The 23,034-nt window shown below is 41.0% G+C and overlaps 1 protein-coding gene across 24 annotated transcripts in view; it reads right to left on the bottom strand.

The window, feature by feature from the left end:
- TENM4 (teneurin transmembrane protein 4) overlaps window positions 1-23,034 on the bottom strand; it is a 1,559,611-nt gene that overhangs the window by 537,076 nt on the left and 999,501 nt on the right. For 3 of the 24 annotated variants that reach the window (XM_064409696.1, XM_064409702.1, XM_064409700.1), the window contains one exon: window positions 13,466-13,573. The exons of the other annotated variants lie outside the window; for them this stretch is intronic. The gene's annotated coding sequence lies outside the window, so the exon portion shown is untranslated. The remainder of the gene's footprint in view (window positions 1-13,465; window positions 13,574-23,034) is intronic. 24 annotated transcript variants of the gene reach the window in all.

Below are 23,034 nucleotides of genomic sequence, written 5' to 3'. Positions count from 1 at the left end.
TCTTAGAGAGAAAGTTTTGGTCTTGAGGATTGATCCCCTTTATGACAACAACTCAAGACAGCTCTGCATCTTTCACCTGAGAAGTGTGAGACAGGTGAGGAGAGAATTTCTTGGCATGGAACTTTTATGTTTTTAAATTCCCTGTATCTTTAATTTATTTCCATCTACAGCTGGCGCAGTAGATTTCTAAACCATTCCTGTAACTTTTTTGGATGAAAATTTTATATCCCTTCAAGGACACCCACAAGTCATGTATTGACTTGACAGGGGAGGCTGTCAGAGTCTTGATAGTATTTTCAGTTCCTTTAGTTTTATCCTTTGAGAAACAGTCTTTGTTATCCAAGAGTGGCTACTGAGTACATGTTTTGACTGGCACCGATTCAGGCACTGCTCTTTTCACTGATACTAGCTGGTTTAGATATCAGCCTACACTTTCAGAAGCAGGGTCTAAAAACATAGTCTAAAAATGACTCTGGCAAGCACATATACTCATCATTAAAGCTAGAAGAGAATGCAAGATCATTTTGTGTGACTGCATGTTATGTTACAAGCCATTACATCTAAGCATTACACCTTATTAATTTCAAGAATTCAGTTTGACTATACGGTGTAGGTCCAGATTCATCCTGTATAACATAAGACACCCAGTGAAATACCCACCTTGGATCCCCTGCAGACAAGAATCTATAGAAAAAAATAACCCCTCAAGAGGGCAAACCAGAGCAGGATATGAACTGTCCTGTGAAGAATTCCTTCTTCATTTACACAAAGATGCCCTTGAACTTCTAAAAAAAATGCCTGAGAGTTTTAGTGACTATTTCTATGACCCTGTGGCTACTCACATGGCAAAAGCCAAAGATTATTAGGGAAATTAAGGAATAAACAGAGAACAGAAATAAAAGTATTATTATAAAATTGAATAAAGTCTCCGTGTGTCCACTTCTTGCATATAAAATGCAGATTCACAAACATCAGAACTTTCTTGACAAAAAATATGCCAAAACTAGAAATTTAAAGGGCAAAAAATTATAGGTAAGCTTGCTGATTAGGAACAACTAAATACACTGAGGTTCTTCAGCTTGTCAGAGGCAGCTGAGAGACTATGACTGAGACAGTCTGGATGTTTTCATGGTCCCTTTCAATACCAGAGCTAGCTAACAGCAAATAAAGCCAGGAGGCCAGCTGAACCAAAAGGAAGGGATTTGTGTGCATGTGTGTTCCAGGGTCAAACCACGAGAACAGAGACGTGCTGCACAGTGTGTAGTTATGCGGTGGAACTCAGAAGTCTGATAAAATGAAATAAGGAACATTTGTCGTCTATGACTTCCATCCTCCAGAGGTTTTTAAACAAATCTTATAATTTAACTACCGTGCTTCTTAAATAGGAAATCCATTGCTTATTTGAACAGTGCAGGAGGTATAAATGACAAAAAAGTGAGAGAAAAAGTCCATTAACTTGCAGCTTATGCAGCTCCAGGAACAGACACTGTGTAGAGATGACTGTGTTGGGCAAAGCAACATCTGTCTGAGAAAAAACATCTGGACTGCTGCAGCATTCAGTGAGGAGTAAAATTTATCTTGAAGATTTTCCCTGTGGACTAGCAAAAATATACAGTTTTTACACAGAATTTCCTTACAGCAGTTCAGTATAATTTTATCAGAAATTTTGAGACTATTGCAAAGTGGCTATCACAGATACTCTTTTAGGGAGTTTTGCCATTAGTATCACATCAACAATATTCAAAACACTTCCAAAAAAGCCATTTGAGAACCAGACCACACCTCATATTTGAGATCAATACACAGAGATCTTCCCACTTACTCAGCATCTAAGGGTTTGGATTCTATTTGACATATTCTCAGCTGCACTTGGGCCACAATGAAATGCTACAGAAAGCTGTGATCCCACCCTCACAGATGTTCAAACAGCAGCCTGGCTGATATAGCTCATAAATTCAGAGTAGGGGGTGGCTAGAAAATGCTGCTTTCAGCTGTCCAATGTGAATGTCACAATGAATGGGCATATGGTTAAAAAAAATCACAGACTGTTCTTACTTATACCTGCAACTGGATGCAGGTCAAAATATGCCTTTCTGCTGTTAAAGAATTATTTGTGTAACAGAAGTCAAATGCCAGAATCGTAGCAGTGATAACTGATTTCATATAAGCAAATCCTGCCTGATATAAAAGAACACGGTTTTTCCATGGTTAGGAAACACAACCTTTGTGAATTCAATCAACAAGTTTTTAAATGCTTGGTGACATTAATAATAAAATGACTAGCTTTAGGGTATACGAAGTATGGCAACCCCATAAAGTTTAAGCACTGGCAGGGAAAAAGAGTAATTGCTAAAGCAAACAGCTCAGCATCTGGTTTAGTTGTGTTCATCAGCGAGTGGTGATGAGCATGATCCTACCCTGCATCCTTGCAGCTACAAGAAGAGATGGCCTATAACATAAGGTTACTGGAACTACAGAATTATCAAAACGGGGAGAGACTGGATCTCAGGAAAGTTTTTTTTCACTGAAATGGTGCTCAAGCATTGGAACAGGCTGTTCAGAGAAGTCATGGAAACATGACAAGCATGAAGATGTGGGACATGGTTTAGGGACATGGTTTAGTGGTGGACTTGGCAGTGCTGGGTTAATGGTTGGACTTGGTGATCTTAAAAGCATTTTCCAAGCCTCAGGATTCTATGACTCTCTGATCCTGATACATGCTGCAATGTTTTCTGCACATCATTGCATCAGTAACAAAAGATGATACCCCTCTGTAATAATTCTGCAGCTCTCTGCAATGTAACTTGGTGAATGAGCAGCTCTCCTCTTTTGATCATCAGACAATGAGTGCCGCCTGTCTAAGTAAGGAGTCCATGTTTTTAGATCGACCATGTACCTGCTGAGATCAAACAGCAGTCACCTTTCAGATCTAACATCACATATCCAGAGACACCCCTGCTATGACAGAAATTACTCATGCCTCTCATGATGAGGGATTTCCATTCATCCAGCAGGAGGTGAAAGAAGACACCTCCTCACTATGTGTTAATGTTTTTGTGATCCAGCAGCCAATGGGGAACCCTCCAGCTCCACACTCCACAAATGCCCACCAAGACATAAGCTGTCATTTATGAGCCCACACTGTCCAGCACAGAGGATAGTTTCAAGTCCTTCTCAATGTGTAAAACTGAGGGTAAAGGCCATACAGCAACTACTCTAAACCCTCTCTTGTGTGTTGTGACTACTATGGTCCCAGCAGCGAACAATTCAGGTTATTGCTCAAGGCTAGATCCCAACTCATTCTATCCACTGAAAAAAGGAAAAAAACCATGACACACAAATTAAACACAGATAGTAAGCTCTCTGATCTCACTGCAGTGAGTAAAGTTTAAATGAATTTAAATGACTTCTTGATTTGTGAGCAAGAATTAGCATATTCCTGTTTAAGTTATACAGGAAAAAAAAACAAAATCAAAACTAAATCCAACACCTAGTCACACAGCTCTTAAAAGTCACTTCCTATGGGTTACCCATAAGTCTAAAAAACTCAGCCCATTTGGAAAAATATATTAAATTCAATATATATTGGACTCAAATATCATGGAACCATAGAATGGATTGGGGTGGAAGAGACATTAAGAACATCTAGTTCCAGCCCCACAGTCAGAGACACCTTCTACTAGACCAGGCTGCTCAAAGCCCCATCCAACATGACCTTAACAGTTCCAAGGATAGGGTTGCCACAGCTTCACTGGGCAGCCTTTGCCACTGCCTCACAACCCTCCCAAGTAAAGAATTTCTTCCTAATCTAAACCCATCCTCCTTAAGCTTAAAACCATTACCCCTTTTACTGTCACTCCATGCCTGTGTCAAAGGACCCTCTCCAGCTCTCCTGCAGCCCCTTTATGTACTGGAATGTGGTATAAGGTCTCTTTGAAGCCTGCTTTTCTCCAGGCTGAACTGCCTCAACTCACTTAGTCTGTCTATATATAATAGACTCCAGGGGTTAAGCTAGAGACACACAGGAAATTAGCTGCATACAGTGTCTCAGACACAGGGACAATATTTTTACCTACATACAAACAGTAATTAAAATGCCCAGACACGTGAAGAAATGTTTTTTCTTAATGCTATTAAAATTTACCTGTTACTAGGAGCACATTCTGTTAAATGCATGGTTTGCCCTAAGTGTAATGCTGCTGCATTTTACCTGGAATACTTAATTGTTTCCCAAGAATAGCAAATGGTTAACAGCTCTTCACACAGGAGCTGTGGAATGGTTTCTGTAAATTTCACTGCAGTTCACTGCCTGCATTTACACCAAGTGACAAACTGACTTTCAAGAAAAAAAAAAGAAAAATGCACAGGAGAAGCAGATAAGCTTTACAGATCCTAGAAGGCAAATGTGGAACCAGAGCCACAAAGAAGCTGTCTGCTGCACGAGAGTCAAAATAGGTCAAAAGAGAGGTCAAAATACTAAGGTACAGAGATAGAGCTTCCTCAGGTTAATGGTCTGATAATATCACTGTTGAGACCTGGAAAGCCATTGCCTCAACATCCATTTCTGGCAATGTTGATATAAACTCTGCAGGGGTGGGGCTAGGGGCAAATTCTGGGGCTTTGCCTGCCAGGCTGATGAAAGAAGGAAAATCTATTTCACTGCTTAAAAGACAAGAGTGGCTTTTGGTTCAGGAGGTCAGACAGATACACGGGTAAGTTGCTGTATAGGAGTAGTCTCAAAAAGGACTACTGAAATGAAAACCAGATAAGGGCCTGGAACAAGATCCTACAGTCTATTAATGCCCTGGGATAGTGTAAGGGAGACACATGGGAACTCAGACATAAGGAAAGTGGTGACAGGGGGGTAGGTTGCAGTGTTGACAACAAATATGTTTGTTCTATGGTAGGTAAAAAAAAACCCTCGGAACAAAAAGCTCTTGCAGGCTGATATGGGAAGAAAAGCCTGTTTGTGGTGAATACAATGGGGAATTTGTTCACGTTGATGCAGACAAACCCATCACTTGAAAGCTGAAGTCGCTGTTTTGACCCTGTTCACTCCATGTTATCGAGTCAACCCAACAGGGCATTTAATCCCCCCCAGGACTAAAGAAATCCACCTTTCTCCCTTCTTGTGGAAAAAGGAAAATTTACTGCTCTGGGTGTATCTCCAGTAGACTTAGGCCCAGCAGGTGCTGGATGTGTGCAGCATCCTGTTCATGGCTGACTGCATTTTGCAAGTGTTGCTCCACACATAGTCCCTGACCAGTGTTTTCTTCATGTCAGACTAAATCCATAACTAGAAATGGAATTTTTAAGATTTCTCTAACATAATTTAGGGTGCAGTCATTTCTATAGAGCCTTCTGGTACAAAAAGTCATCAGGTCATAGGGCACAATGAAACATGACAAAGCAAAATTAATCAAAAATTGCTGTCTCAAAAAAAGAAGAAAAAAGAGCACTGCATTCTGATTCTCAGTAACAATCTGCCTCCGTGAAAATTTCAGGTGGACATTATGGGAAGAGGACAAGGATGAGTTCTTAATCTGGTGAGACCCCAAACCAGCACAGAGATAAACAGCAAAAGCATGAGAAATATCTGGCTGAAATCACTCCTTAGGCTGATAATTATATGCTGGATGTAGTTTGCTGTTGGAGCAGGGCTCTTCTGGGTTACAAGGACAGGAAGGAGATTCTGGGTTGAGACAGCACTCTAGGACAGGTATCCAAGGTCCTATTCCAATTTTACTACCAGCATAACATGGGCTCCCTTTCATATCCTATGAGCATCCCCAGTTCTCTATCTCTAAGAACACAGGAAATGAGTTCGGAGTTAAATAATTCTCTGGGTTAAATAATTTAGGCTTCCAGAAGGAAAGGTCAGCTTGCAAGTGTTATTTGAAAATTAATAAAATAGTACAGGTATTCAAAAAACAGCAAGAAGGAATAATCCCATCCAGGCACCTTATATTTTTTAAATATTGCAGCAAAAGAATTCATGTATTTCAAGGATGGAAAGGACTTGCTCTCCCAATAACAAACTGGAGATCCTACCACAGTATCCAGCAAACCTAGTTCTACACCTGATAGTACTCTACATCCACAGCATTTGCATATTGCACCAGGTCCACAGGTTTCACATTCAAACCCCATGAGATAACATCATGTCCAAATAGTCCTTCCAATCTGGTCTATAAAAAGTTTCTCTCTAATAATAAGGTGCTAAGCATTGCATTAAATATTTCTGGATGGGCAGATCTGCCAGAACCTTGCTTCACCATGGGAGTCCTGTCTTGAATAATGTCAGGAGAACATTGCAATGAGTCAGTCAGGAATAACTACATTAAATATTTATTATCTTGTGGTCATCGTCCTTAATGAACAATCCAGAAGAAGATGGAGGTCAAAAACAGGATGAAAAGTAAGTAATATTGGTTTCAGGGCAGCAGAGAACAGAACAGCGAAGAGATGAGAACAAGGGTACGTGGTTCTATGGGTGCATGGGTGATGGGTGAGAATAGAAAATTAAGGATGTCATGTAGCTATGAAAGAACAGGGAGCCAGAAGAATAAACTTCCAGAGTAAGACAGCTGCTGAAGGAAGTAATCTCAGAAGGTGTATTAGTGACAGTGTTGGGGAAACGAAAAGTGATAGTAGAGCCTCTGAATTTACATGGTGGGAAAATGAGAGAAAATTTCTACTAGGGGTAGAAATAGAAGTGAGGAGAAGAGAGGAAGAAAACAGAGACCTTGAAGACGGAAAGATGTAGGAATAAATTTCAAGAAAATGTGCAAACAGTAATGGATAATAATAGCACTCAGATGTTATGTAAGATCTGGTGTGTTTGCTGAGGGGACAACAAACTTCAGGCTCAGTAAAAGAAGATGGGAGGGTTTATGACGGGAATGTTTGTGTACAAAGCAACAGCAGGCTTCCTCACCAGAGGCTAGATTTACATCCTATACAAAGATATCACAGAACAACATAATGGTTGGTATTGAAGGGATCTTAAAGATCATTCCATTCCAGCCCCCTGCCATGGGCAAGGACACCTTCCTCTAGACCAGGCTGTTCAGGTCCCCATCTAACCTGACCCTGAACACTTCCAGGGGTGGGGTAGACACAACTTCCATTGGAAACCTGTGTCAATGCCTCACGACTCTCACAGTGAAGAATTTCTTCCTAATATCCAATCTGAACCTAACTTCTTTCTGTATAAAGCCATTATTCCTTATCCTATCAGTACAAAAGAATACATGTCAAAATAATGCCTGTCTGGGAATACCAAACAATCACACACTTTAGGTTGTGAAAGCTCTACAATAAACAAGCCCAGGGACGAGGGCAGCTTCTGTTTTCTTCAGTGCTGGCACTTATCTCACAAGTCCTTAGGAAGGACCAGAGCTGCCGAAGATGCTGCCTGAGGTAGAGTACATCAAGGACACAGCATTATCCATTCTTGTCTTATTGCCCAGAAACACACTCATCTTTCATAATCAGCAAGACAGCAGCAAAACTGTCTGGCATAGCACCATGTTTTCATTTTTCTTCATTTAATTGTGCTCTGTCCCACGGCACGGATCAACAAGCAAACAACAACATGCAAAAATGAAACTAAGAGCTCGTCAGCAGGTCTGACTGGGGAGATTTACTTCTTGAGAGCTGGGCACAGAGCCAGATACATCGATGGTGGGACTTGCTAAGGGACATGTAAACAATTCTGAGAAAAGAGGCCAGAAAACGAAAATCTGAAAGAAATAATATTTCAATTTCACATTACTGACATAAAATTGCACTGGAGAACCTGACTGAACTCTGAGCTGGCATTGCACAACACTTCAAACTCCACCAGAGCTTGCACAAACAGAAATTTACAAGAACGGAGCAAGGCCAGGATTCGTATTTTCCCAACCTGGCAAAGGAATTCTGTGGCTTAACTGAAATGGCTTTTCTGACACATTGTATCTTCATTCTCACTTATTCCCTCTCTCCATCCCTCCTAGGATCTCTTCTTGCACCCCCCCCCCAATCAATCTATTTCCTTGAACAGCACAACACTTCAATCTAATCTTAATCTGATTGCCCAAATGTGTGGAGTCCCCTTTTCCCTCTCTCCTTGGCCCCCACTATCTCTACAGCAGACACTGAACCTGTTCTCCTGTGTGCGGGCTCTCAGCGCTGGCTTGGCCATTTATTACTGAGGCACGGCCTCCTCACACTGTAAAGAACCGCTGAAGAGTGACTTGTTTCACCACCGCCCGGCTCCCTCGGTAGGATCTGGAGGGACAATGGGCCATGCTGATCCCTGGAGGACTGGCCGTGGCGGTCCCTAGCGAGCGCGGCCCCAGCGCCCTGCCGTGCCGCCATCGGCGCCACGCAGCCCCTTGCCGGGACGCCACAGGCTCCTGGTGGTGATTCCCTGCCTTGCTTTCTGTAATTCTTGGCTTTTTGCTGTTTTTCTGTGTTATTCATTGCTCTTTTCTTTGATACTGAGTGAAAGTGAATTATCGTTTTGATTGGCACCGCTTGACCTCATTTGTGTCTGCTGGCCCTGGCTATTGGAATCCATCCTGCCCCACCTTCCCCCTGCGTTCACACCTCAGGACAGATCTGCATCAGGACACTGACATCTGCAAGATGCAAGAAAAAATTGTGCTCGGTGGCAAGACAGCTGGAAGGAGAGAGAATGGTGTGTCCTTGTCTCTGATTTCTCCAAAAGCCATGGTAATGCTCCAGCAACACCCTTTGAGAACAGATACGACTCTGCAACCCTCAGGAAGATTCCAGGGGCTGGACCACAGTGCCAGAGCCATTTACAAAAGACAAAGGAGACAACCAGGAGCAATAACATGGTTCATGGACACATCATCCTGAGATAAGGAGCCCTAAGACCACAGCTGAGTAATACACAGCCTGCCTGTTGCACTTGCCTTCTGTGAATGTCAGGGACCTTTAAAAGGTTTTAAGTATGGTTAGCACCATATTAAATATTGATCAGCTCGTTCACGCTGAAGTGAGTGACTTTACCAAGATCGTGCAGCAGTGGCAAAACCCTGGAATAGACAACACCACGAAAAAAAAGCCTCCCACTCAGAAATTGCCTTGTTGATATAACAACTGCATATTTCTGTAATGCTGTTGTTCACAACATACCTGTGAGACACAAGGGATAATTGGAGGTCCTCTTGCTCATTCCACAACACATACAAAGTTATCCAAAGATATGGGATGCAATGCCATGGGACCCCGTTGTTTATTTCACTAGACTTGGATGGGGCATTCATTCCTCAGGCTGAGAATGGTGAATGAGGAAAAATGTGCCCACCTCACTGAAGAAGCTCGAGCAAGAAGAAAGCAAATTGGAGGTTCTGAAAAAGCACAAACATGTTGCTTTTATCTAACATAGCAAATCCTACCTACTGCTCTCCAGTTTTATCCAACTGCCTACTGACTCTACTATATGTCTGTTGCTGGTGTTATTCCTTCTGTGAAAATTTTTATCCTGTCTGCCCTTCAGACTAGATTCCTGCATTGTACTCATTTTAGATTTAAAGCCAAAATTTGTCCAGAAACTTCATCTGAACCTGAAGCCTAATTATCACTTTCCTTTGCAATATTTTATGTATCTGTCAAGATAAACCATAGCCAGGTTTTGAAGCATATTTCATGTTGCCTAGAATTATGGTCTGTGCTACAGAGGCAAACAAGATCACTTGCCTAATTTTACTATTGCTCAAAAGTTATGATCTGCTGATAACTTCTAGATTTATGTATTGTAAGGCAGGACACTCTCATATGAGCAAGTCTCAGTTTTAGCAAAAAATTATTTTTTCCATGCAACAAGTCCTTGCTATCCATCAGGGTGTATTTCAGGATCTGCCAGTGTATTTAGACATACTCTGTAGTTTGGCACAGTAGGGGAGCAAAACACTATTTCAGGATTGCTGACACTTTGTCAATGTAAGTGATTTCAGAAGGTAGCTTTGTTATATATTTTTGATAGACTAAAGATGAATTTTTTCAAAAATGAACAGCAAGAGACACATGGTGAATGGGGAGTTGATAACTGTGAAAAAAGCAGCATCAGCAAGGAACTGGGTCCCCAGCTTTCTAGGGACTTCTGCTGTGAAATCTGGCTTCTTGCCTCTTCCCTTCAACTTCTTCTTCTAAAGAGTGATAAAATTGTGCTACTAATTCCTGACACAAGGAGGAAAATAGAAGCTCTGTCCAGACAAGATGGCAGTGCTGCAGCAAATATGTCTGATGCTCTTGTGAAGGAGTAGCCTAGCAGAAAACTTTTATGTGATTTTTCCCTGCTAGGAAAACACAGCAAAGATTACTCCATCCATTTTGCAACTTTGTCTTCGCAAGACATGACTTCTAAAAAATCCAGAAAGCAATGGTTGATTTAACAAAGGATTTATATGAGAACAGGGATGCTGTTAGGAATACACAAGAGTTAGTGCCTTGGTTCACAAGGAACGATTAAGGAACAGAAGGTGAAGCAAGAAATTGAGGACTGTCCTATGTAATTTTTGGTCCTTCAGATGGAGACTTTTTCATGTCATAGATAAACAATGGTTTGGGTTGGTAGGGACATTAAAGACCATCTAGTTTCCACACCCCCAACCATGAGCAGTGATACAATCTATTAGATTAGGTTCCCTGGAGCCCTCTCCAATCTGGGCTTGGGCACTTCCAGAGATGGGGCATCCCCAGCTTCTCTGGGCCAGTATTTTACCACCCTCACAATAAATAATTTCTTCGTAATCCCTAATCTAAACTCGCTCTGTTTCAGGTTAAAGACATTGCCCCTTGTCCTATCCCTACATGTCCCTGTCAAAAGTCCCTCTCCAGCTCTCCTGTAGCGCCTTGGGGCCCTGGAAGGGTCTCTAAGGTCCCCCTGAAGCCTTCTCTTTTACAGGCTGTGCTGCCCCAAATCTCTCAATCTGTCTTTATGGAAGAGTTGCTCCAACACTCTGATCATCTTTGTGGCCTCCTCTGAACCTTCTCTAACACTTCTGTGTCCTTGTGCTGAGAGCTTCAGACCTGGATGCTGTACTACAGATGAAAGTACAATATTAACTTAGTTGTCCTGTTTTCATGTTAGGCTAGGCAGTTACAGCTGAGCTAAGTAAGTTCTCCCTGTATTATCGCTTGGTAGGAGAATTTCTTACTCTATCCATCCCTGGATTTCTCATGTAACAAGGCAGGAAGCTGTCAAGACAGGTGCTGAGTTTCACCCATAGTGTGGAGACACTACAAAAGTACATGATAAAGTTATTGCCAGCAGCATCTGTAAAAAAGGCAGGGTTGTGCAGGTGCGAGATGACAGTCATCATAACCAAAGTACAATCAGTTCCCCACCCCTCTTAACAATTTCCAGCTGATGGCTCCATGGGTTGTCATTTTAAAAACAAGTGGGAGACCCTCATCAAACTAGCCCTTTGTGCCCTTCTATCCAGGGGTATCTAGAAAAATCTACTGACCTTTAGAGAGCAGTTTAGGCCTAATGCTCTGATATTAAACTGGCAGGTGTGTATTAAAAACACTCATTTATTCTGCTGTGAAGGGGAGGTTAAGTAAGGTCAAGAGTGCCTGCTTGACTTACGTCAAAAAGTTATTCTGTTAATTTTTTTGGTTGATCTTGACTCTTTCCCTGCAAATTAACTATTATTAATGTTAATTAGCCCAGGCCAAGTAATGGGATCATTGCGGAAGGAACAGCTTTGATGTGTGCAAGTAACATCTAATATATGGTGTAATAGTGCTCTGTTACTACTCAATAAAAATATATTTCCAGTTATTAAATACAGGAACTGGAATTTCAGTCCCATTAAGTTAATGGCAGAACTCCCAGTAACTAGAATGGGATGAGCAGCATTCACTTTTATAAAAATCCACTACTTTCAACATTTTCTGCACTTGAGTAAGCCAAAGGAAATGTCACTCTGACATGCCAAAGACCTTATTTACTCTTTTCTACAATACTTGTCTTCTCTATCCTCAGTTTTAAGAATCAGAGCTCTGTGTTTCTCACTCCATCTTACCATCATTGAGCCATGCGGTTCAACAGACGTTACTTAAGAAACACAAGCTTTGTTTCAGATTCCTAGATTGGGTCAGAAATTACACCTACTTCTTTAATGTTTTAAATATCATGCATAAATTAAACTAGTATTGGCCCAAAATAGGAGCATGCACTCATGCTTTTACATCCATTTAAATAAATGTCTTCATCTTAACCTCAACAACACCATCTATTTCTAACCAAACTTTTTTTTTGTTTTAAGATAATTCAAAAATGGATGTTTAGGGCTCAAAATATCCACTCTCGTGACTGGAAAAAAGGTCCAATTAGAAGAAATTTTTGGGTAAAAACACCTCCACAGGTTCCTTTCTTACTGAGCTGTTCTATGACTATAAAATATTTGGAAATCCAAACTGAATGTCTTCTGCACAAGTGCATATCAATGCTCTTCTGGATAAACAAGGTGTATAATTCAGCTGGGATGGCCCTACCATTCGTAATGTACTTTGGATAACACTCACATATTAACAGTAAGGCTGATGCATGTGGTAGATAATAGATTTACTTGACAAATTTACACATCAGCACAGGTGTGTTAGATCACATGGTTCCCTCATACTTCAGTCCTATAACACATGGATTTCCTATAGCATAGAATCATGGAATATTTTGGTTGGAAGGAGTCTAAGAGACTATATAGCTCCAGCGTCCTGTCCCATGGGGAATGATATCTTCCTGGCCTTGAACACTTCCAGGGATGGGGTAGTGACACCTTCTTTGGGCACTGTGCCAGTGCCTCACCACCCTCACAGGAAAGAATTTTTTCCTAATTACAAATTTCAGCCTGCCCTCTATCAGTTTGAAGTCTTTCCCCCCCACTTCATGCCCTTGTTCACAAGTCCCTCTTCAGATCTCATACAGCCCTTTAGGTAGTGGATGATAATCCAGTCTTTCCAGAGCCTTCTCTTGTTCAGACTGAACAAGCTTAACTCTTTCAATCTGTTTTCATATCCACCAGCTATGACCAGAAAGTCTGAAATGTATATGGTGGGTTGAGTTGACATATGTGCAGGCCTGAGTAAGCCTGCAAGACTAAAAATACCCCAGAGAGAAAGTTCAGCCTTGAGCAAACTTTCATATTAGTCAGCAGAGCTCTAAGCACAGCCACATCTTTTGTTCTGTCTCTATAAATCTTGACTGAGACTTTCTATTGCATAGTGCATAAATAATGTTTTGCTTCTATTCCCTGTCTGCATTGATCCACACTGGCCTTTACAACTTCATCTTGGGTGACCCTGCTGTCAGAGGTAAAGACCTGTCTGCAAAAGAGCTGAAGACCCAGAGTGTAAAGCAAAGTTTACTCTTGTTGCGACTGTCACCGTCACCTGCCCGAGTGCCTTTGGTGAATTGCTCCCAGCTCAGGTAGAGTTTTCTTACCTGAAAGGTCCCAACAGAACTGGAATCACTTCACAGAGAGTTCTTTTAATCTTCCTTCCTACATCAATTCCTCCAAATCCTTTATCTTGCCTGGAAGGAGATCATTGTCTTGCAAAAAAAAATAAGTAATTCTTTAAAAAGGGCATTTCATCTAATATATCTTAATTGCCATAACATTTAAAAAAGACACATGATTCCCTTAATTCAAAAGGCTAATGAATCATTTTTAATCATACAAAAATGTCATGTCCTATGGTGGTAAGCAGCCTAAAAAGCCCATGAGAAGTTGGTAGGCATATGCTGGCTTGCTCTTCCCGTAGCATGAAAAAATGCATGAGCCTGCTGCTGGCTCCTGACTGCACATGCCAATCTTAACTTTGGAGAAGTAATCACTTGCTCCTCGACTCATTCCTCTCTTTTTGTCATTTGATTGCAGATTCCAGATGGGTTTGGTAGCCAGTAATTACTTTTATAACTAGAACTCACTTGCAATGCATCAGGTTAATGTTAATGGCATTCTGTACAGACACTCATAATCTTCTCTAACTTCTCTTCCATGCCAATGTAATAGTATTTCCTTAATACTAATCAAACAGTGATCTCTTATCTTTTTTTTTTGACAGTGGGTATGTGGGAAGGAACAATTTACATTTTCCAGGCTCCTCACTCTCCTTTATTGTGTTTATTATATCTGTATGTGTTACTTTTATTTCTTAGTGCCAATGGATTTTTCTTCTAATTACAGCAATCTGATTTCAGTTTATTTAAATGCTGATTTATGTTTATGCTATCCCCTGGTATCAATTTCATTCCAACTAGATCCCAGTGTAACTTAATTACTTGTAGTCTTGTCATTCCAAACTAATGCTAATTAAAACAGTTTTATTACTGGAAGGTATTAAAGATTAACCCCTCCACTGTTCTATAAGAAAGAAAGTAAAGTGAAGGTGAGGAAAAAGAATGTTTACAAAAACAGAGAAAAGAGTGCATAGGAATGTCTACTACATCTGTTTTGTTTGATCACACAATGTGCTGTAGTTGCCTGAGCTTCACAGCTTGTTTTTATTGCCTGGTCTGGTGATCTCTTCCTGTTCTCACCCCTGTTGTTTCCATTTCCTCTTCTTTAACTTTGTCTGGATGCAAGAGTTGCAGAAGATGAAGGTGCACATCTACTGGTAACCAGCCTCTCTTCTCTTCATGTCCCCATGTCCCTCTTCCTCCCCCTCTGCCACACCTCTCCACACCTCCTCTCAGTTGCATCTCACTTTCTCTGCCTCCTCTTCTTCATCACATATCCCACTCTTTGCCATTCTTTCAAATCACACACTTGTTCATGTTCAAGAAAAACAGTGTTTTAATCCAATCATCCTCCCTGTCGGCTTAGCATGGATGGAGATCTCTGTCAGTGCTTTGTTCACTGCTGTTTGATTTGTCCAGCATAAGGTGAAGCTGAAGCACTGACCAGTCTAAGCTTTTAATAGCAAGTGTTTTGCAACCAAAGAGAGATCAAAGGTGTGTTGGGGTGAGGTTGAGTTGGATGTTAGGAAAAGTTTCTTCACCCAGTGAGCAGCTGAGCACTGGAACAGGCTCCTAGGGAAGTGGTCACAGCACCAAGTGTGCTGTTCAAGATTTCAAGAAGCATTTGGAAAATGCTCTCAGGCACATGGTTTGCATTTTGGGGCTATCCTGTGCAGGACCAGGAGCTGGACTCAGTGATCCTTGTGGGTCCATTTCAAGATAATCTACAAGGTTAGGGTTTTTTTTCTATGTGAATTTGAGATGATAACAGAATATATTGCTATGAGTCTTCAAGCAAACTAGGAGAGTTAGTAGGCTGATAAAGCACCAGCTGAGTGCAATTATGTCCTACGCAGTGCTTGTAAACTTTACCTGCCTCTTCAATGCTTCCCATAAATCCCCCTGACTGCAGCATACAACTGTGGCTTCCCAAAATCCCTCCCCATCTCAGACACAGCTTTATTTTCCTCTACCTTATTCCTAAGTTCACATTTGCAGAAATAGTAATAAACTAACTCAGTTATTTTAAGAAAATCCCCAAGTCCTTACTCTTTAATACTAAAATAACTCCATATATATCTTTACAGGCTTACATACGCACATGTATGCAAATGGCCACAGTATTGTACTCAGGTGTTTGGCTTTCCAGCACAGTTTTTTGGTTGGTTGCCAGGAAACTGGAACACTTCTGATACACATGTGCAGAAGACATACTTAATTGTTTTTCACGTGTACCCAAATTAGGAGCCAGTGAAGGCTACTGTTATTTCTGCTGATGAGAAAGTGACATCTGTGGGAACAGAGAAAGCTACAGAGTGTGTCTGTCTGGGGCTAATTGATTTATAAAACTTGCCGACAGACAGATGTGAACAAACACTTCTGACAAACAGCATGATTATAAATTAGCTTCTTCTTTTTATAGGAGGTAGGCTAAAAACACACAGCAAGGATAAATAATGGGTGCAGGAGACACGTTATTTATTTTCTGCATCCAATGAAGCACAGCAATTGTACTCTTGTTCTGTGGGCTGGTTTCCTGTTGGAGTCTGGGAGTAGGGGAAAAAGAACTGAAGAATGAGGATGATCTCTACCAAATGGGAAGCATATTGCAGTATCCCAGGAAAAGATGTTAATTTGATCTCTCTGAGCTCTCTGTCTGAATTTGTGGGTTTTAGCTGTAGTGGATAGATTGTTATTAAGGAATTTCTGTGCTGTTTTTTGTTAATGAAATTTACTCATATACAGACCAAGCAACTTAATTTCAGGATTTATGCTTTAGAGAAGAGTGTGAACTTCATCACATTGCTTTGATAAGTAAATAAAGTTGTGCAATTCCTTTGAATTGTCTCTTAAGTCAATGAACAACACAACTGGATTCCCCAGAAGAAGAAAGGAGGGTGTGAAGAGAGGGGTGAGCCTAACAGTCAGCTGAAGTCCTCTGTGGGGTTACATGAATGCTGAGATGACTCTCTAAAATAACTAAGTTCTTTTGTCAATGTTCCAGAAGAAGATTACAGGGGAAAAAAAAAATAGAAAAATATCCTACCTCTTCATACCTACATGAAAGAAAAAGTTTAGATGAGTTTCACTTCATTTTCCCATATATAAGCAGGAGGCAATAAGAAATAGAATTGAAATTAATTTGTCTCAAAGTAGTGGAAATGAAATTTTTAAAAGCATTAAACATGAAAACAGACCACAGAAATTTACAACAAAGATTACATTATCTAAACTCATTGGTAAAACAAGTGGAGAAATTAAAAAAAGGTAAAAAGGAATTTTCTTATCATCCCTTAAGCTCCCAACATCCCTATCTGCTCCTATCTATCCGTGTTCTACCAGTCTCATTACCAAGCATGAGGCAGCAACAACAGGGACTAGTAGAGAGGAGTATGCTGTGTATTCCTGCATTTTATACAGAAGGAAAGCTTGCCATCCATCATCACAGTTCCAGAGGGAGAAGCAATGCTGAATCTTTCCACTACAATGCTTTCCACCACCACACAAAGAAATGTTAGTGAGAGAGAGAGAGAGAGAGCACACGAGTGCTAAGTGCACCAACACAAGGGTAGAAATGGAAAAAAAAAACCCTCAGAAAAGTCATTACTCATCAGTCTTCAGATTTACAGCCTTCAAGGTCTGGGAGGGCGGGCGCTCAGCACAGGCAGCAGCAGCAGCAGACACGGCTGCTCCTCAGCTAAGGCATGACCTTCCCTGACTGCCCAGCCCTGGGTATGCAGATGATGGGAGAAGGGCAGGGAAAGTTCCTGCTGCTCAGTTCCTGGGGTGCTGCCCTTGTACAGCTGCCTTGTACAATTCAAAGCAGCAACACTCAGCATCAGATCTGTGAAGGGCAGTGAGCAGCCAGCAGCAATTCTGGCAGCCAGTGAGGGATTTTTGAGGACGAAAGCTGAGTGCAATCAATGAGAGGTAGGCAAAGCAATTCCCAGACCTGTGGCTTCTGGGAACAGGTAGATACAGAGGCAGACCTTTGCAGGCAGAGGCTTGCTGGACTCATGAGAGCTCGTGGTGTTTACCCTGCTGAGGGTCTGTGGTGCAGTGAGGTTTAGTACTGAGGGTCCTGTTACCCTCACTGGCATCCATCAGAACCTGATATGAGGAAGACAAAATACAAGAAAAATGAAGTCCCAAAGCTCATACAGACTCTCCAGTCTAGGCTGAAATCTTGGCAGACAGGACATGCCAGTGGGACACAGGACTTTGAATATTCCTGGGAAGATGATGTTAATTATTCCTGTCATTAAGAGCAGCAGGAAATGAATCTTTGAGAGCAGCTCGTCTTACATACAGGCACACACACGCACACACCCAGGCACAAGCCAAGGCAGGCTTTAGGAGAAAAGGTTGTTGCTCAGTGTAAAGGAAACTAAGTCAATATTATCTTTTAACAACAAATCCAAAAGGAGGCAAGCTGTCCCAAAGAATGAGCCAACAGAAAACACGATTCACAGGAATATGACAGATAAAGGGGCCTCAGTTGAACAAATTAGCATGTGCAAATATTTGGGCTGATGATCTTGATGGAGATTTAAACTGTAGAGACCACATTAATAAATTGATGTACTAAACTGGAGTTGCACAAAAAAGAATCTTTTCCAGCCCTGGAATTGTTTTTCCTGCCTTGTTTTCTTTCACTTAGTAGAAAACATTTTTCCTTCATGCTGTGGGAAACAACCTTTTTCTTTTCATCCCTGTGCTTGCTCTCACTTTTCTGATGACTGCTCTGAGTTTAATAAGATGCTGTCAGACATGTGCAGTTAAAGCTTGGGGTTACGTTTCTGTTTTCTCTTGTTCTTGCACAACACAATTCCAGCGGTGTCGCTTATACAAGGCATGATGCGACTCCTCACAGGAACAGTGCAAGACAAAACCAAGGTGTTGATGGAGCACCGAAGCATCCCTCCCCTGCTGTGGGACATATGTGCAAGGAGAAGATCTCCTGTAGTCCCTCTTCATCTTAAACCCATCCGGGTTTTTCCGACATGCTCTCTAAATAAACAGGGCAGGAATAATTATGTTCTATATGGATGGAAATTGCACAAGTTACCTTTTTTCTTTTCCCTTACAGAATCATAAAAAGGCTTGGGTTGGAAGGTATCTTAAAGATCATCTAGTTCCAAGCCCCCTGCTGTTGGCACGGATGCCACCCACTAGATCAGATTGTCCCATTCAACCTGGCCTTGAACATTTTATATGCTTTCATCTTCCATGCTTTTTATGTATAATACAATTAATGCTAGGATCATTTGAATGGGAGGCAAATTATGCACCCAAGGAGAAAAGAAGAGACTGAGACAAACTAGTTCTGCTTTCATTTGTTTCTTGATCCCAAGAAGAGAGAAGATGAAGCGCAATCCCTGTTCTTATATGGCCACCTTGGTCTTTCTTTTTACTGCCACAAAAGCAAGGGGAAAAAACCGCAGGAAACTCCTGTGCTCCAGTGTATGGTTAACTCACAACTTTCAGGAGTGAATTAGCCTGCTAATGTCAGAATGTCTGCTAAGTCAGTTAGAGCAAGCCAGCAAGGCTCTTGCTTTTGTACTTATTATGCTTATCTCAATTGCTATTCACAGGCTGAAGCCTCACTTCCCTGCCATTTTAAACTGATCACTGTGCTAGACTGAGGAAAAGCTTATGACCATATGGTAGCATTTGGCTGCTCACCCATTCTCAGAATTTCACCCACTTCTCATTGACTTTCAATGGCATCTGGATGACTAATTGCCACAGGCATCTCTCAAAGCCTCAGCTACAGCACCCCAAAGTATGCAGGCTACTTTCAAGTCTAACCACACAAAACAGCAGGTTCCTGCCTCCAGGCGCTTGCACCTACTGTTAGATGTTTATCCTTAAGTGGTAAAGATAAGTCAAGCAAGGCAGAGTGATCATGGCAAGTCTCAGGCCACAGCTTGTAGCTGGAAGTTTTAGGAAGAGCTGGTCTAGTTGAATTAATGTTGTCATGCCTCTTACAGTGACCATCACCAGAGGTAGCAGGAGAGGTGCTGAGCAGCCTGTGCCTTGAGCTGCAGGATTTCTTTTGTGTTCTGCCACTGAACAGAGTGGCTCCAGTAGAGCCTCTGCCAGGTCATTTAACCCCTGTGCCATTTTTCTCTGTTAGGTCACAAAGTGTTGAGAACAGGACAGTGTTGAGAACAGTCCATAATCCATGTGCAAAGGAATTTGTCATGGAGACTCTGGCATTGGTTGGAATTTGACCTGGAAAAACTCTGGGATAAATAATAGCAGCAAGTATTTCTGTGTTCTCAAAAGAATTGTGTGGACCCATCTGCGCTGTGTGAGCTGACGGTACCCACATAACTGACCTAAAAGTGCCTGCATTTGGTTTTGTCAAGGTTTTTTTTCCTTCACAGCCCCTCAGAATCTGCAGTGCAAAGGAAATCCTTTTGAACAAGATGATGCAGAACAGAGGAAAAGAGCATGTCGTGTAAACAATTATGTGAGGCAGGAAAACATAAAAAAGAAACTTCTTCTGTCCTAAACAACAGCAAGACCATTGCAGAGGTCAGAATGGCCAGGGCTGTAAAAAACTTCTAAAAATGTATGTGATGGTGTTGAATTGCTTTGCCCTTGTCTCCAGAGCTTCTCAGGGAGTTGTATTCAATCTCAACTTTTATGAAGACAAGCCCAATGAAGATTTGGTCTGCAGCATTTCTGGCTGTAGTCTGAAATGTTGCTCAGGATGTCTTTAAAGATTTAAAAGGAATTTAGCTTTAGTGTTGTTTCTGTGTGATTATTGTTGGTTTTTTTCCAAACCACAGAATTGCTGAGAGGTTTTATATCTTTTCTATTTTCTCCCTTCAAAGATTACGGATAGACTCATCACCTCATTATTTTGTTTCCATCTTGTAAACAAGATCTGGGGAATAAGATAGCAAAGAACATATTTCTGCTTGTATCTTACAACATGCCTACACTGAAAGAAATTATATGTAACAAAATTTCATTCCAATTTCCTGTAACATGGCACCCTGTGAAATGGGAAATAAAAAAGAGGCGATGCTGTTAGAACTACACAGAACGCGGTCTGTTCTGTGTAGTTCTACCCTGCTCCGAAGGAGTGCTAAATGGAAAGTTTCAGTTTCAATAAACCTTTATTGACATATTTTGGGAATATTAATAAATTATTCAAATAGAAAAAGAACAAAAGTTCCCATGAAAATATACACAGATGTTATTTAAGCAGCCCTTGCCTGGAATATAAGAAAGCCAGGTTCCTCACTTCTGGAAATTGAAAAATAGGTTGACTATGAAGAACAAAAAAAGTTCTTTAATTGTTTTTTTTTTTTGGTTGTTTTTTTTTTTTTAATTTAATTAATCTTTCTTTTCCAAATTCACTCAATACCAAAGATAGTAAAAGTTCAAATGGTCATTTTTATAGTTAAGTTTTAAAATTTTTTGCTTGCAGTGTAATTTTAGTTGGCTGTGCTCCTTCAAAACCAGCTGGAACAATGGCCTATCCGCATGTGGATTCAAAATACATATAACAATAGCAATATAATATATGTGGTATGATATACCACATATAGTATGTGTTAGAAATATGGTTAGTAATTCGTGGAAATAAAAGGTGTATAAAATATATATGTGTAAAATAAACGGCTGGTACACAGGGGGAGGGACAAATTCTTCCCCAGGATGGCGAAACCGCGGCAGATGGGCAGAGAGGCACCACACCATTTACATGCGAAGAAAACCTCGGCTGCACAGGAGATGGGCATTCTCAAGGACCTGCACCCAGTGACGCCCAAGAGATGATGCGACCCCCCCCCCCCCCCCCCCCCCCCAAGATACCTATCTGAGATGACCAGGGACATCAACACCTTCCATCTGAATGCCAGTTTCCTGGAATCGGGGAAGTGTATTATTCTATTCCTGGACAAAGGCTTTGTGCAGCCCACACTGAAGAAAGAAACCAACTTGAATATGAAGAACTTAGAAAGAAACAAAGGGACTCTGCCGCGGGCAAAATAAATCTTATAAGAACCGCTGCCTCAGAGCAACCAGTGTGGATGAGGAGGATTTGGTGCTAGTGAGACCAAACCCACGTCCACCCAGCTCACCTCCCTGGAGTGGTATGCTGTCCGATTGATTGGTGGCTGTCGGGACTGTATTATGGTCATGAAATAAATTTTATTTTTAATTTTTTATCAAAATTGGCTATTTTTCCCTTTTAATTTATAACAGTATGCTATATACATCATCTGTTGTATAAATAAATAAAAAATAAAATAGAAATAAAACAACAAGCATCTGCAATATTTTCCCCATTCATTTCATAGTCTTGAAACCATGTCATGAGTTTGAGAGAACCTCTGTTGAGGTCATGCGTTGAAGACATACATTCCTAAGGTAAATATTGCTAATCCTCAAATACATGGTTCCTGGACTGTCTAAAGAGATTGATGATAACACCCTGTGGTTATCAGCGCAAAGAAAGGATTATTCTGAATTTAAAAAATGCTTCCCATAATCAAATGTTAAATAAAGCATTACCATAGACAAAGATATAGCTTTTACTATGTCAGGTTGTATATATCAAGAAAAGTGTGGGGTATAAATAAAACCTCCCTCATTAGACCTGCATCCTGAGGACAGGAGGGGTATAAGCACCACCATGTGTTTCCTGAGATTTATAAAACCAGAAAATGCATGAGTGACACAAATCAAGGCAAGTCTGTGAAGTATTATTTAATATTTTGGTTTTCCTTAGTAAATATTCTCCCTTAAGTGTCTCACTTCCAATAGGAAAATGCAAATGGGGGCATTTGCCCTTGGTGCTTCAGACTTGCATACAAGAAAGAGCCTGAGTCCTGATTTGGCAAGAAGGAAATGGCCATCCTGATTTCAAAGGAAATCTCTTGATATTGGGGCATCTTTAATGTCTTAAAGATATCCATGAGATTCCAGCACACATTTAATCATGTGCCTATGCATTATTTCTGAAGTGGTCCCAACAGCACAATGGAAGCTTTCTGAAAGTCTGCAGTCCTTACAGACCTCAGGCTGTGCTTTCCCATTATCTTACCATTTTTCCTTGAGATTTTGGCAGTAATCTCTGTGTGTGTTAGTGCTGACTTTGAGCAGGATGAGAGATTACCCACTTTGGAAATGCTATGAGTTTGCAGTGCCCAGCTGTGCTCACAATTTCTGCTCTCCCAGTTTTCCCTCTATACAGAGGATGTAGAGGCATCAGGGTTCATGGGGAGCCTCCCCTCTGAAGTCTTCTATAACATCTCCACCTCCATGGAACTCAAATCCACACAGCAGCCAACCACCTTTACCTTTTCTTTATATAAAGTCTATAGAATGTAATGGATTTCTGAATAAATGGTGTTCCTGTAGCTTTTCCTCCAACAATTTCTTTTTGCTTATAAATTTTAAGCTCAGATTCAATTTCATTAAATGCACAGATGAGCTGCTGGACTCTAATGAAGGCTGAGCATGGAAATACAATTCCATGCTTTTACTGGTCATTTCACCCAAAGGTGATGTCTTTCAAGGCTGAAAGG

This window comes from Passer domesticus, chromosome 2 (genome assembly GCF_036417665.1).
Source record: "Passer domesticus isolate bPasDom1 chromosome 2, bPasDom1.hap1, whole genome shotgun sequence".
Classification (NCBI taxonomy): Eukaryota; Metazoa; Chordata; class Aves; order Passeriformes; family Passeridae; genus Passer; species Passer domesticus.
Note: the sequence above shows the minus strand (reverse complement) of the source record. Positions and strands in the feature narration are given on the sequence as shown.